Raw genomic sequence first — 17,650 nt, forward strand, 5'->3', positions numbered from 1 at the left:
CGGAGCTACAGCAGAGGGAGGGCAGACTGGGCTGGAACTCTTTGGGTACACCTGGGATTTGGAGGGCACTAGAGTTTTTGCTGAGTTGTGGCCACAAAGGACGGTGGACAGTGACTCGTGAATCCATAAAAATTCTAGAAGAAAATGTAGGCAACAAAATTTCAGACATCAAATGCAGCAGAATTTTCACTAATACATCACCTAAGGCAACAGAAACAAAGGAGAAAATGAACACATGGGACTACATCAAACTCAAAAGCTTCTGCACAGCAAAAGAAACAACCACCAAAATGGAAGGGCAACACACTCTATGGGGGAGTGTAATTGCCAACGATACATCAGATATGGGGTTAATTTCCAAAATATATAGAGTGCTCATACAACTCAACAAAAGGAAGATGAACCCAATTAAAAAATGGGCAGAGGAACTAAATACACAACTCTCCAAAAAGGACATACAAATGGCTAAGAGACATATGAAGAAGTGCTCAACATCACTAATCATCAGAGAGATACAAAGTAAAACAATGAGGTAGTATCACCTCACACCTGTCAGAATGGCCACCATCAACAAATCATCAAACTACAATTGTTGGCTAGGGTGTGTAGAAAAGGGTTCTCTAGTACACTGCTGGTGGGAATGCAGACTGATGCAGCCACTATGGAAAACACTATGGTGTTACCTCAAAAAATTAAAAATTGAACTGCCATTTGACCCAGTGATCCTACATCTAGGAATATACCCTAAGAAGCCTGAAACACCAATCAGAAAGAATATATGTACCCCCCTGTTTGTAGCAGCACTATTTACAATAGCTAAGATCTGGAAATAGCCCAAATGTCCATCAGTAGACGAATGGATACAAAAGTTGTGGTACATATACACAATGGAGTACTATGCAGCTGTAAGAAAGAAAGATCTCTTATCCTTTGAGACGACATGGAGGGGCCTGGAAAGTATTATCCTAAGCGAAACAAGCCAAACAGAGAAAGACAAGTATCATATGATCTCACTTATTTGTGGAATATAATGAACATAACAGTCTGAGGAATGGGGTAGTCCTAGAGACGTGGAAGTGGGTTACAGACTGACAATCCCCAGAAGAGGGTGTGGTAGCGGAGGGATAAACCACAGAACTTATATGCATGTAGTCATGAACAATGAACATGAACAACAAAATTGGGGACAGGGCGTGGAGGGAGGAGGGAATCAGTGTGGGAAAAAGGAAAAACATCTGTAACAAAAATAAATAAATTTAAAAATAAAAAATAATAATAAAATAAAATGATACAACCGCCCTGGCTGGTTTGGCTCAGCTGTTAGAGCATCGGCCCACAGACCAGACAATCCTGGGTTTGGTTCCCACTAAGGGCAAGTACCTCAGTTGCAGTTCGTCCCAGATCCTGATTGGGGTTGTGTGGGTGGCAACCAGTCAATGTGTCTCTCTCCCATTGATGTTTCTCTCTTTCTCTTCCTCCCTCTCTCCCTCCTGCTCTATCTGAGGATAAATGCAAAAAACTATCCTTAAGTGAAGATAAAAAAAAAATGAAAATATAAAATAAAATACAATGATACAACCTCTGTGGAACACAGCATAGTGTTTCCTCAAAAGGATTAATGTAGAGTTACTATTAGTATGTGAGCTAGAAATTCCACCCTGAAGTATAAATACAAGAGAATTAAAAGCAGAGACTCAAACATACCTGTATACCTATGTTCATTATAGCATTGTTCACAATAGCCAAAATGTAGAAGCAACCAAAGTGTCCATCAATGGATGAATGGATAAAAATATGGTACATTCATGCAATGGAATATTATTCTGCCATAAAAATGAATGAATGAAATATACAATCTACATTGCAGTTCAAACTTGGAAACATTATATTGAGTGAAATGAGCTAGACACAAAAGGGCAGATATTGTATTTTTTCCCATATATGAAGTATCTAGCATAGGCAAATTCCATAGAGAAACAAAGTACAATGGTGGTTACCAGGGACTGGGGGGAGGGTGAATAGAGAATGATTTCTAATGGTCTTGAAGTTTCCTTTTCGGGTTATGGAAAATTTCTAGAACTAGATAGTGATGATGGTTCCACATACTTTGTACCACTGTACTTTGTACCACTGAATTGTACACTTTACAATTGTTTAAATGGTAAATAAACTTTGTTGTGTATATTATACCACAAAAGAATCTACAAATTGCCCAGTTGATGTGGCCTAGTGGTTGAACCTTGACTCATGTCCTGAGAGGTTGCTGGTTGAATTACTTGTCAGGGTACATGCCCAAATTGCAGGCTTGATCCCCAATAGGGGGTGTGCAGGAGGCAGCCGAACGATGTTTCTGTCTCATCAATGTTTCCGTCTCTCTCTCCCTCTTCCTTCCTCTCTCTAAAAATCAATACAAACAATTTTTTAAAAATAAAGAAAGATATTTCCTTTTTTTAAAATCAGTAAATTTGACTTGCGTGGGTCTGTAGAGGATATCTAAAGCAGTGGCTCTCCACCCTGGCTGCACATAAAAATAACCTCGGCAGCTTTTAAAAACATCAATGACCAGGGATCCAACTCCAGAGATTCTGATTTAATAATCACTGGTATTTTTAATAATTACACAGGTGACTGTAATCAGGGTTCAACTCAAAGATTCCAGCAGCTTCTAACATCAAGAGAAGCCAGCTGAGGGTATTATGGCATGTGAAAAAGGTACTTCTTTCCTCTGCCAATCCACTCTCTCTCTTTTCTTTTTTTCTTTATTGATTTGAGGGAGAGAGAGAGATTTGTTGTTCCACTTATTTAGGCATTCATTGATTACTTCTCTTATGTGGCCTGACCAGAGATTGAACCCACAACCTTGGCATATTAGGCCAACACTATAACCAATGGAGCTACCTAGACACAGTTCTTTTCTGTTAATTTTTAAAAATTGTGTTAAAATGTACAGAACATAAACTTACCATTTGATGTGAACAGTTCAATGACGTTAAGTACATGTGCAGTCATCACCACCATCCATTTACAGAACATTTTTCATCTTGCAAAACTAAAACTCTGTACCGATTAACAATAATTCCCAATTCCCTGCCCCCCGCCCCAGCCCCTGAAAACCACCATTCTAGTGTATGTCTCCATGAATTTCACTGCTCTTGGTATCTCATATAATTGGAATTATGGGGTATTTGTCCTTTAGTGACTGGCTTATTTTACATGATATCTCCAAGTTTCATTCATACTGTAGCATAAGTCAGATTTTCCTTCTTTTTTAAAGCTGAATAATACTCCATTGTATGCATATACCACATTTTGCTTAGCTATCCATTCATTAATGGACACTTAGGTTGCTTCCAAGCTCTGGTTATCGTAAGTAATGCTGTTATGAACATGGCTGTAGAATATTTATTTGAGTCCTGGCTTTCAATTCTTTTGGATACTTACCCAGAAGTGGAATTGCTAGATCATATGGTAATACTAATTTTAGTTTTTTGAGGAAACACCATACTATTTTCCAGAGCAGCTACACCAGTTTACATGTATACCAGCACTTATTTTCTGTTTATTTTTTTTTTAATAATAGCCATTTTACTGGGTATTAAGTGGTATCTCAATGTTCATTGTGATTACCTGCCTGTTCTCTCTTATGGGTATGATATTCTTTCTTTTACACTGATTATTCTATGCCCCTTTCTCATAGTTTTAACTGCTGACAGGTCAGCATATGGTTGTAGAGATGCCATTTTGAGAGACTGTTCTCAAAAAAAGCAACAGCTCAATGTGCTTTTCGTGCAATCTCCTCCTGCTGATGAACCAAGACCTCCCCACTTAAATTCTGACCTACTTTCTTCTCACCACACCATGACATCCTCATAGATTCCATCACAGCTTCCTCCTCCTATTTTAAAAATAATTAAACATACCCATCTTGCTTCAGGTAGCAAAAAGTTTCTGGGTAGACAAGCCCTGATTGTAAGCTAGGAGCCTCTAACCATTCAGAGGGGACTGATGAGAAGCAGATGTGTTTGTCCCTGTAAGCCCATCTATCATTTCTTCTCAGCCATTGTCCCAGGAGGAAAAATGGGATGTGGGCTCCTGCAAAAATTCTTTCTTCATCTTCTGGTCAAGAAGTTTGCTGTGGAAGAATTCAGTTTTCTTCTCTCAATCCAAATACCGGTACTAAGGCTTCCTGGAAGGATGGTGGGGTGGAGATGGGAAAAAGGAGTTAACAACATACAATATCATGTATTAGAAGGGCTGCCGGATAATTAATACACTAAGGCCACACATGATACTTCCCTTTGGAAACTACACATATTGCCAGTGAGAAAGAGAACTAGAGAGAGAAAAAGACAAAGCCTAGCAGTAGCAGAGTCCCAGTGTCAGCCTCTCTCGCTCCCACCTCTAGGCTCAACTGCGCCTATTTACCCAGAGTGTTAATAATCTAATAAGCATGCTGTATAAGTTCTCACTCTTCAGGCCGGATTCTGCACTCTGCACCATCTTCCTGTAGTGCTGAGCTCTGGCAATGTGTACGTATGTGCAAAGGGACATACACCTCAGCCTGCACACACAGAAGTGTTGTCTTATTCAGCTGTGGCTGCCATAACAAAAAACAAAAATAAAAACATAGGATTGGTGGCTTAAACAATATAAATTTATTTTCTCACAGTTCTGGAGACTGAAAAGTATCAGATTGAGGTTCTGACAGGGTTGGTTTCTGGTGCGAGCCCTCTTCTTGCCTTGCAGAGGGCTGCATTCTCACTGTGTTTTCATCAGGCAGGGAGAGAGTTAGGGAAGTGGGGAGCAAGATAGAGAGAGGGAGAGAGAGAGATCTTTCTCTCCTTATAAGGCCATAGTCCTATAGGATTTATGCTCCACCCTTAATGATGTCACTTAATGGCCTCCTAAAAGCCCCATTTCCTAATACAGTCACATGGGGGTTATAACTTCATTATATGAATTTTGAGTGGACACAATTCAGTCCATAGCAGGTGCTCCACTGGGTTCTCTCTCAGTGCCCTGTGGTGGTTGCAGACAGATGTGCTTTGCTGTACTCATTAGAAGAACCTCTCAGAGAGTCTGCTAAGAGAACAAGGCCCCAGTATACTTAAAAAAAGCTCCTGACATCTAATTGTTGACATACCCACCAAGCCTCTCCATTTCCCCACTAATACTTGTGGTGCCTAGAGCAAGAATGTGAATAGAGAACCATCTACAATATGACTAATAATTAAAAAGTATGAGTCAAGGCAATAAACTATTAAAATATATTCTATATCCTATTTTGATAACTATACCTTTATAACAACAAAATCAATGAATATGTGTAAAGTGATTATTTTTATACTTTTTCAAATATGTCATTATTGATTTTTTAAAGAGAAGAAGGGAGAAATAGAAACACTGATTGGCTATCTTCTGCACACACCCTGTTGGGGATTGAGCCCACAACCCCAGTATGTGCCCCCACCAGGAACCAAACCAGGACCTCTAAGTCCATAGTGTGATGCTCAGTCCACTGAGACACACTGGCTGGGCTATTTCTATACTTTTGAAAGTCAGCACAATATCAAAGATAACTGAATTTCATTATGATGTGGCTGTCAATGTTCTTTTGATGGGTTAACAATATTTGGATGAATAATAATGTAAGAATTTAAATAATTCAGGAATTATCTTGTACTTATTCCATAAAATTAATTTTTCTTGTCTTCATTACAACAAAATCACCATTTGTACTATATGTTATACTCAATATTTTTAAAATATAATTTGGGGAATTATTAGTTATGATCTAAAGCAGGGGTCAGCAAAGATTTTCTGTTAAGGTCTAAATAGTAAAATTTTGAGGGTTTACAGACCATAAGGTCTCTATCTTAACTAGTTATAGAACCATGCAGTTTGCTCATGGACAGTAGTTTGTCAATCCCTGATAAAAGATTAAAAATAAGATGCAATTGCATGAAATGTACAAAACTTGAACATATTTTTTTCTCAAAAATATAAAAATATTTTAAAACATTTTCATGTTTTGAACAAGATATTTTTCTTAAATATTCAAAATTTAAAAAATAAAAATGCAAAATATAGATGATAAGTAATTAATATCAAACTTTAAATTAAAATTATTTTACTAGACCTGGATTAGAAAAATGGTGGCAGAGTGAATCGAAGCTACACAGTCTGTCTCCCAGGACCAAAGTGGAATTAAAACTAAAATAAAGACAAATCATCAGGGAAAGCCAACTAAGGAACAGCCGGACAGAACCAGTACAACCAGGGATGCCAAATTGAGCCTGGTAGGAATTGTGGAGGCATGTGAAGGCAGGCAGGGAGTCCACGGACAGAAGCAGAAAGTGGTATTAGTGGTGTGCACTTCCCACTGAAAAAGTGTTGTTGTTGTTTTTTTTAAAGTACCAAACCAGATACAGCCACTCAGCTTGGGCTCTGGCAGAGGGAAGACAGATTGGACTGGAACTGAGTGGAAAAAGTCCAGGGCTCCTGGCTAGGGAGGGGTGGATGCCAGGAGTTCTCTACTGAATCATTCCCTCACAGGACAGTAGCCATATTACTCAAAGAACCCCTTCCAGAGTCCTGGGGATAAGCAATGGCCACTACCATAGGAATTGGACACCACCAGGCCAGGCTAGAGAAATGCAAATTGAGGCTTATAAACATCTCAATTTAATGAGCTAGCAAGTGCCTCATCTGCCAATTAGCTATAGCCACTCACCTTGGGCTCCTGCAGAGGGAGGGCACACTGGACTGGAACTGAGTGGAGAAACTCCAGGGCTCCTGACTCAAAAGGGGTGGATGCCATGAGTTCTGTACTGAATCACTCCTTCACAGGACAGTAGCCATATTATTCAAAGAGCCCCTTTCCAGAACCCTGGGGAGAAGCAATGGCCACTCCCGCAGGAACCCAACACCACCAGGCCAGGCAAGAGAAATGCAAATTTAGGCTTATTAACAGCTCAATTTAATGAGAAGCAAGAGCCCAACCTGAGGCTCATCAAATAACTGAGACTAGAGATGGCAACAGGCAGGACCAGAGGGAGGGTAAATGTGTGGGAGTGAGTGTGAGAGAGAGTGTGAGTGGATGTGAGTATAGATGAACAACCTTGAGCAGTGCAAAAACGTGAGTCAGAGGGTTCATGTGCTGTGGATGGGAGCAGCCCGCTACCATGGTAAGTAGCTTGTCAGGGTGCTTCTTCCTGCATGGCTGGTAGGTCCCGCCATTTTGGAAGATCCCTGGTCTTCTCTGGGAGGAGGCAGTGGGGAGAGGCTAGGGCTAAGTGACCTGAGTTCACCAGACTGTCTTGCACCATCGGACCAGTGGACCCCACTGTGTCAACGTGGACCAGCGGACAGTAGCAGTGCTATCAAGGTGCCTACTGCAACAGCTGCAACTGTCTGGGATCTGAGCACCATTCTTCACAGCAGCAGCATGATCACAGCCGAACACCATCCCCTACAGCAACTGAGGATCAGGAGCTGAAACACACCTCCACCCAGAAGCAGTGGCACCAAATTGGGAGCCCAGCACCTTGTCCCACAGCAGCAGTGACTAGGTTGGAGTGGAGCCCCACCCCCAACAGCAGCTGAGGCTAGGGAGCTGAGATACACCCCCAGCAGCAGAGGCTCTGGAGCGGACATCCAGCCCCAGGCAGCAGCACACAGATCGGCAGCTGAGACAAATATCCAGCAGCATCAACAGAGGCTGATCAAGAGCGGTGCCCCAGCTCAAGCAGCAGCAAGACTTGGGCAGCCGAGACCTTCCCCTGACAACTGCAGCAGCAAATTTAGAGTGGAGCCCCTCCTCCAGCAGCAGCAAAGTCCCAGGAGCTTAGCATCCTCAGCTCCCAACAACAGCAGAAGATTGAGAGCTGAGAGAACCCCCTGGCAACAACAGCAGCAGTAATAGTGTAGTCTGGGATCTGACACTTGCCCGCAGCAGTGACTGATCAGGAGCTGAGCCCCACTAGGCAGAAGTGCTCCCCAGCAACACAACACCATCACCCATGCACCACAGCAGTGCCACAGCTGGACCCACACACCCCAGCAGCATACAAGCAGGACCCATGAACCTCAACAGGAAACCATCGGGACCCACATACCCCAGTAGGACACCAGTGAAACCCACACACCGCAGCAGCATGCCAGCAGGACCCACAAACCTGAGCAGAACACCACTTGGACCCACGCACCCCAAGAGTGCCTAACACAACAGACAAATACCAGCCACCAGTTGTCAATCCTCCAGGACCCACAGCAGGCAAGAGGTGCCACACACCAAAGCAGTATTGGAGGCACACTAGCCTTATTTGATAAGGCTGCCTACATAGTCCAACATCCTTCTCCTAGACCTAGACCTACCAGATCGCTATAATGGTGAGACAAAGAAACAACACCCAAATGAAAGAAAAAAGGAATCATCAGAAAAGGAACTACATGAAAAGAAAGAAAAAAAACTTGTCAGAGAATTCAAAGCAATGATTTTAAGGGTGTTCAAACAATTTAGTGAGACCTACAAGCAACTTAATAAGAATTATGAAGAGCTCAGTGGGAACTACATCAGCCTAAAGAAAAGGGGTAGAAGGTATGAATAAAAATCAAGAGGATATAAAGAATGACATAGCAGTTATAAAAAATAACTTAGAAAAATTCAATAGTAGATTAGAAGAAGCTAAAGACCAAATCAGTGAGTTAGAAGACAAGGTAGAAAAAAACACCCAAATAGAGCAGCAAATAGGAAAAAAATTAAAAAGCAGGAGGAGAGGTGAAGGAAGCTTTGGGACAGTATGAAAGGTAACAACATTCACATCGTAGGGGTACTGGAAGGAGAAGAATTAGAGAAAGGAATAGAGAACTTATTTGAAGAAATAATGACAGAAAACTCCCCTAATTTGGTGATGGAAAAAGCCACTGAAGTCTAGTAAACACAGAGAGGCCCAAGCAAGATGAATCCTAAAAGAACCACTGGTAGACAAATCATAATTAAAATGGCAAACATTAAAGACAAAGAAAAAATCTTAAAGAATGCAAGAGAGAGACAGAAAGTTACCTACAAGAGAGCTCCCATTAGACTGACAGCTGATTTCTCAATAGAAAGACTGCAGGCCAGAAGGGAGTGGCATGAAGTATACAAAGTAATGAAAGGCAAGGATCTGAATCCAAGACTACTCTCTCTAGCAAGGCTGCCATTCAAAAATGAAGAAAAAAATAACGAGCTTCACGGAGAAAAAAAAAAGCTAAAGGAATTTACCACCACCAAACCAGCCCTGTAAGAAATGCTAAGGGAGAAAAAGACAAATACCACATGATCTCACTTATACACGGAATATAATGAACATAACAGTCTGAGGAATACGGTAGACCCAGAAACACGGAAGTAGGGCACAGACTGACTCAGAAGAGGGGGTGGGGGGGTGGGAAGAGATAAACCACAGAACTTATATGCATGTATGCATAACCAATGGACATGGACAACAAACCCGGGGACGAGGTGGGGGGGATGGGGAGGAGGGTGTCAATGGGGTAAAAAAGGAGAAACATCTGTAACAAAAAAAAAAATTAAAAATTAAAAAAAAAAGAAATGCTAAAGGGACTATTGTAAGGAGAAGAAACAGAGAGAGAAAGAAGAACACAGGTATAAAATAAAAATACCAACTAATAAGTATCTATCAATGATAACCTTAAATGTAAATGACGTAACTGCTCCAATCAAAAGACTTAGGGTAGCTGATCGGATAAGAAAACATGACCCATATATATCATGTCTACAAGAGAAACATCTCACAACAAAAGACTCACACAGGATAAAAGTGAAGGGATAAGAAAAAAGTTTTTTCCAAGCAAATGGAAATGAAAAAAAAGCTGGTGTAGCAATACTCATATCTGATAAGATAGACTTGAAAACAATGGCATAATAAGAGACAAAGAAATTCACTACATAATAGTAAAAGGATCAATTCAACAAGAGGATATAACCCTGGTAAACATATATGCAACAAATACAGGGGCACCAAAATATATTTAAAAACTTCTGGAGGACTTCAAGGAAGAGATCAGTAGTAATAGAATCATAGTGGGTGACTTTAATACCCCACTGACACCACTTGATAGATCTCCTAGACAAAAAATTACCAAGGACATAGAGTCCTTACAAGACAAACTAAATCAGTTGGACTTAATTGATATTTACAGAATTTCACCCTAAAGCTGAAAAATCAACATTCTTCTCAGGTGCACATGGGACATTCTCAAAGATAGACCACATGTTAGGACACAAAGTAAGTCTCTACAAATTCAAGAAGATTGAAATAATTTCAAGCATCTTCTCAGATCACAGTGGCATGAAACTAGAAATCAATGACCACAAAAAGATTCAAAAACATGGAGGATAATAGCATGTTATTAAACAACAAATGGGTTAAGGAGATTAATGAAGAAAGTAAAAAAAGTCCTCGAAACCAATGAAAATGATCACACAACAACACAAAATCTATGGGACACAATGAAAGCAGTCCTGAGAGGGAAGTTCACAGCACTACAGGCCTACCTCAAGAAACAAGAAAAATTCCTGATTGACTTTCTAACCCTACAACTTAAAGATGTAGAAAGTAAACAAAAAGATAAACACAGAGCAAGCAGAAGGAAATAAATATTAAAGGTCAGACCAGAAATAAACGACATAGAAAGTAAAAAAATAAAATAAAATTCAAAAGATCAATGAAATAAAGAGCTGGTTCTTTGAAAAGATAAACAAGGTTGACAGAACCTTAGCTAGACTCAACAAGAAAGATAAACAGAGAACCCAAATGAACAAAATCAGAAATGAAAAAGAAGTAACACTGATACCACAGAAATACAAAACGTTATTTAAAATATTATAAATAAATTATACACCAACAAATTGGAGAATCTACGTGAAAAGGACAAATTTCTAGAAACACAAAGTCTTCCAAAACTGAACTGGGAAGAGATAGAATACTTGAACAGCCTAATAACAACTAAGGAAACTGAAGATGTAATCAAGAAATTTCCCGACAACTAAAACCCGGGCCCAGAGGCTTCACGGGGAAGTTTTACCAAACATTCAAAGAAGAACTAACACCAATTCTCCTCAAACTATTCAAAAACATTCAAGACAAAGGAAGACTAACAAACTCACTTTATGAAGCCAGCATAATTCTAATTCCAAAACCAGATAAAGACACTAAAAAGAAAGAAAACTACAGGCCAAGATCCCTGATGAATACAGATGCCAAAATCATTAATAAAATAAAAATGCTCAGCAATATGGAAATAGAGGGATCATATCTTGACATGATAAAGTCCATATATAAAAAACCTACATCCCACATCGTACTCAATTGGCAAAAATATAAAAGCATTTCCCATAAGAACAGGAAATAGACAGGGATGCCAACTTTCATCACATTTATTTAACATAGTACTGAAGTCTTAGCCACAGCAATTAGACATGAAGAAAAAATAAAAGGGATCCAAATTGGAAATGAGGAAGTAAAACTGTCATTTGCAGATGATATGATATTGTACATAGTAAACCCTAGACTCCATCAAAAATCTACTAGACTTAATAAATGAATTTGGCAAAGTAGCAGGATACAAAATTAACGTCAAGAAATCAACGGCATTCTTATACACCAACAATGAACTTTCAGAAAAAGAAACAACAACAAAAAAATAAGATACCTAGAAATAAACTTAATCAAAGAAGTAAAGTACCCCTGCAGAAAACTGCCAAGCATTGGAAAAAGAAATAGAGGAAGATATAAAAAGTGGAAGTATATAAGTTGTTCATGGATCGGAAATGTCCATACTACCCAAAGCAATCTATAGAGTTAATGCAATCTCCATCAAAATACCAACGACATACTTCACAGAACTAGAACAAATAATTCAAAAGTTCATATGAAACCAAAAGAGATCTCGAATAGCCACAGCAATCTTGAAAAGAAAGGACAAAGTATGAAGGATCACAATACCAGTTATCAGGTTATACTACAAAGCCACTGTAATCAAAACAGCCTGGTACTGGCACAAGAACAGGCAGATACATCAATGGAACAGAACAGAGAACTAGAATTGACCCAGTAATTGTGCTCAATTAATATCTGACAAAGGAGGCAAGAGCATACAGTGGAGTAAAGACAGCCTCTTCAATAAACGGTTTTGGGGAAATTGGACAGCCACATGCAAAAAAATTAAGCTAGACCACCAACTTACAGTATACACAAAAATGAACTCAAAATAGATAAAAGACTTAAATGTAACTCGTGAATGCATAAAAATCCTAAAGGAAAATGTAGGTAACAAAACTTCAGACATAAAACCCAGCTGAATTTTCCCTAATATAATGTTAAGGCAAGAGAAACAAAGGAAAAATTAACAAGTGGGATTACATCAACTAAAAAGCTTTTGTTCAGTGAAAGAAACAAGCATCAAAATGGAAAGGGAACCCACACTATGGGAGAGCACAATTGCCAAGAATACATTAGATAAGGGGTTCATTCCCAAAATATATAGAGGACCCATCTAACTCAACAAAAGGAAGACAAAAAATTCAATTTAAAAATGGGCAGAGACGCCATCAACCAATCATCAAACAAGTGTTGGCGAGGGTGTGGAGAAAAGGGGACTCTAGTACACTGCTGGTGGGAATGCAGACTAGGGCAGCCACTATGGAAAACAATATGGTGTTACCTCAAAAAATTAGAAATTGAACTGCCATTTGACCCAGTGATCCCACTTCTAGGAATATACCCTAAGAAGCCTGAAACACCCATCACAAAGAATATATGTACCCCCATGTTCATAACAGCACTCTTTACAATAGCTAATATCCAGAAACAGCCCAAATGTCCATCAGTAGACAATTGGATAAAAAAGCTGTGGTACATAAATACAATGAAGTACTATGCAGCTGTAAGAAAGAAAGATATCTTATTCTTTGAGACGACATGGAGGGACCTGCAAAGTATTATCCTAAGCGAAACAAGCCAAACAAAGACAAATATCAATAGATGCTGAAAAAGCATTCGACAAAATCCAGCATCCATTTCTGATAAAAACGCTCAGCAATGTAGGAATAGAGGGATCATATCTTGACATAATAAAGGCCATATATGAGAGACCTACAGCCAACATCATACTCAATGGGTATAAACTAAAAGCATTTCCATTAAGAACAGCAACAAGACAGGGATGTCCACTTTCGCCACTCTTATTTAACATTGTACTGGAAGTCTTAGCCACAGCAATCAGACATGAAGAAAAAATAAAAGGGATCCAAATTGGAAAGGAGGAAGTGAAACTGTCATTATTTGCAGATGACATGATATTGTACATAGAAAACCCTAAAGACTCCATCAAAAATCTATTAGACTTAATAAATGAATTTGGCAAAGTAGCAGGATACAAAATTAACGTCAAGAAATCGACGGCATTCTTGTACATCAATGATGAACTCACAGAAAGAGAAACTGAAAAAACAATCCCATTTACCATCGCGCCAAAAAAATTACGATAACTAGGAATAAACTTAACCAAAGAAGTAAAGGACTGATTTGCAGAAAACGACAGGTCATTGAAAAAAGAAATAGAGGAAGATATAAAAAAGTGGAAGCACATACCCTGTTCATGGATTGGAAGAATTAACATCATTAAAATGACCATACTACTCAAAGCAATCCATAGATTCAATGCAATTCCCATCAAAATACCAACGACATATTTCATAGAACTAGAACAAATACTTCAAAAGTTCATATGGAACCAAAAAAGACCCCGAATAGCCACAGCAATCTTGAAAAAGAAGAACAAAGTAGGTGGGATCACAATACCAGATATCAGGTTATACTACAAAGCGACTGTAACCAAAACAGCCTGGTACTGGCACAAGAACAGTCATATAGACCAGTGGAACAGAACTGAAAACCCAGAAATGGACCCAAGGCAATACGCTCAATTAATATTTGACAAAGGTGGCAAGAGCATACAGTGGAGTAAAGACAGCCTCTTTAATAAATGGTGCTGGGAAAATTGGACAGCTACATGCAAAAAAATGAAACTAGACCATCAACTTACACCATACATAAAAATAAACTCAAAATGGATAAAAGACTTGAATGTGACCCGTGAATCCATAAAAATTCTAGAAAAAAATGTAGGCAACAAAATTTCGGACATCATACGGAGCAGAATTTTCACTGATACATCACCTAAGGCAACAGAAATAAAGGAGAAAATGAACACATGGGACTACATCAAACTAAAAAGCTTCTGCACAGCAAAAGAAACAATCATCAAAATGGAAAGGCAATCCACTGTATGGGAGAACATCATTGCCAATGATGTATCAGATAAGGGGTTAATTTCCAATATATATAGAGTGCTCCTACAACTCCACAAAAGGAAGACAAAGAACCCAATTAATAAATGGGCAGAGGAACTGAATAGACACCTCTCCAAACAGGACATACAAATGGCCAAGAGACATATGAAGAAATGCTCAACATCACTAATCATCAGAGAGATGCAAATTAAAACAACAATGAGGTATCACCTCACACCTGTCAGAATGGCTGCCATCAACAAATCATCAAACAAGTGTTGGCAAGGGTGTGGAGAAAAGGGGACTCTAATACACTGCTTGTGGGAATGCAGACTGGTGCAGCCGCTATGGAAAACAATATGGTGCTACCTCAAAAAATTAAAAATTGAACTTCCATTTGACCCAGTGATCCCACTGCTGGGAATATACCCTAAGAAGCCTGAAACACCAATCAGGAAGAATATATGTACCCCCATGTTCATAGCAGCACTATTTACAATAGCTAAGATCTGGAAACAGCCCAAGTGTCCACCAGTAGACGAATGGATAAAAAAGCTGTGGTACATATACACAATGGAGTACTATGCAGTGGTAAGAAAAAAAGATCTCTTATCCTTTGAGACGACATGGAGGGACCTGGAAAGTATTATCCTAAGTGAAAGAAGCCAAGCAGAAAAAGACAAATACCACATGATCTCACTTATATACGGAATATAATGAACATAACAGTCTGAGGAATACAGTAGACCCAAATACATGGAAGTAGGGCACAGACTGACATCCCTCAGAAGAGGGGATAGGGGGTGGGGGGGTGGGAAGAGATAAACCTCAGACCTTATATGCATGTATGCATGACCAATGGACATGGACAACTAAGCCGGGGACAGGGTGGAGGTGGGGTTGGGTGGGGGGTGCCAATGGGATAAAAAGGTAAAATATCTGTAACAAAAAAATAAATAAAAATTCATAAAAATAAAAAAAAATAAAAATAAATAAATAAAAAAAGAGTGTGGCCATTCATTTGGTTATCAATTTAACTTTTGTTTTAATATCTGCCATTATTAACTTCTCCTCAGAAGAATTTTAAGAATTCCCAGGAATCCACAGGATTCAAACAGAATGCAAGTTGTCAACACAAAATCCTCCTGGCCTTTCAGGGTACATGAAGGAGAGCTGAAGGAGGGCCTGCTAGGTGGCTCACCTTCTGTTCCCTTTGGCTCAGGATTATATATGTGAGATTATTTGTATGAGATTTCTGAGCTCCCCTTGTGTGATATCAAGGAACATGTCCAAGGTCTCCTGAGTCCTGACATTATCATCTCAGCAAGAGTTTCTGGGATGGGGTAGAAATTGACGCTAAGGAAAATAAATTTTCTCTGCAGAAAAAAAGACTTGATGATAGCTGTCTTCAAACATCTGAAGAGCCATCCTGTGGAAGAAAACACAAAGTTAATCTTTGTGATTACCAAGGAAAGAATTAGGAGCAGCAGGCAGAAGTTACACAGAAATGGATTCTAGCTTAATTTAAGAAAGACATTGCTAATGACAAAAGTGGTTCAACAAATAAAAGGGCTGTTCAGGCAGTACTAATCTCCCTGGGCAGGTAGTGTTCAAGCAGAGGTCTTGTGTCTATCTGTTAGGAGGCTACTAAAAAGTTTGCTGGCCAGATGGACAGTTGGGATAGACGGTCTCCCTAAAGATCCTTCTAATACCATACGAATCTATCTGAATGCATGGGACACAATCAAATTTAAGTATGCTCAGTCTCATAGGGACTCATTTTAAGGAATTAAAAAAATCAAATTACTGTTATGGCATGCTACTTTGGGGTTATGTGATTATCTTTCCCTCAGCAAGCTCAAAACATTTTGCAGATTTCTTTTCTATCATATGACATTATAGTCAAGGAATGGTTTTCTACTGGTGGTGAAACTACAGTCCCCAAAAGGTGTGACTTCCTAGAGGTCATCCTGAATGTGTAGGGGAACTTGAAGAACACATTTCTTTTTTTTTTTATCCTCACCCGAGGACATTTTTCCATTTTTTGTTCAGATAGAGCGGGAGGGAGAGAGAGGAAGAGAGAGAGAAAAACATCGATGTGAAGGGACACATCGAGTGGCTGCCACCCGCACGACCAACCAGGGCCGGGGACAAACTGCAACCGAGGTACGTGCCCTTAGCGGGAACCGAACCCGGTCTCTCTGTACCGCAGGCCGATGCTCCAACCGCTGAGCCAAACCGGCCAGGGCAAGAACACATTTCTTGACTCACACCCCAATGCCAGTGATAGCCCACACAAATGCAAACCATGCTTCATTGCACTTCGAGAGAAGAAGCTCACTTGACCAATTTTAAAATCTTCTCACTATATTGAAATGAATAGAAAACAGAATGTAAACTTTTAAGTTTAAAGTCTATTTCCTACTGGAGAAAATGAAACATCTGGTTCAGAGTTAAATAAGATGGATATCAAGGGATCTTTGACAATGAATTGCTTCTCTAAATCTGCCTTTTAAAAACATTTATTAATTTATTTTTGTTACAAATGTTTCTCCTTTTTTCCCCACTGATTCCCCCCTCTAAATCTGCCTTTTAGTAATTTTAACGTACATACATTATAAACATATGGATTAAATGTAAAAAAGCTGGGGATGCTGTTGGGTTGGCAAACAGTGATAGAATTTTAGTATAATGGGAAAGAAAAAATTTCCAAAGGATCGACAGTCTATTGTGTTTTCCTCTTGGCCTAAGTATTTTGCCTCCACCCAGCAAGAAGTATATAGTGAGAGTCTACTGTGTTTTTAGCACCTATTGTGTTGGGTGGCAGATAAGAAAAATCAGGCCAGAAATGAGTAGGTTTTCAGTGTGACCATCATATTATTCTAAAGTAGAAAATATCCTATGAGCAAACTCTAATCTGGTGACATGCAACTATGAGGAGCATTAATGAGCCAACGCATAAAATGTGAACCCAAATATATTCTGGGAAATGAAGTAAACAGAATTACAATATAGGGTTGAGGTGGGAAGGGTGAGTGTGGGAGGTACACAAAACATATAGACAGTAATCCAGCAGTTAAATGGCTTGCCATTAATTGAATTTTCTGATTAAGCTTCTGTGGCTAATCATTTTTGCATTGAAGCTACCTAAAGCATAGATGTGTCTGCATTAAAGTCCTCATAAGTTCAGGTTTAGTCTCTCTGCGAGTTTATACATACATGCACATGTGTGTGTGTAAGTGTGTGTGGTGGTTGATCTCTTGTCACTGGATGCTTATAAACAGCCCTTTA

This window comes from Molossus molossus, unplaced genomic scaffold (assembly GCF_014108415.1).
Source record: "Molossus molossus isolate mMolMol1 unplaced genomic scaffold, mMolMol1.p scaffold_m16_p_2, whole genome shotgun sequence".
NCBI classification, from domain to species: domain Eukaryota; kingdom Metazoa; phylum Chordata; class Mammalia; order Chiroptera; family Molossidae; genus Molossus; species Molossus molossus.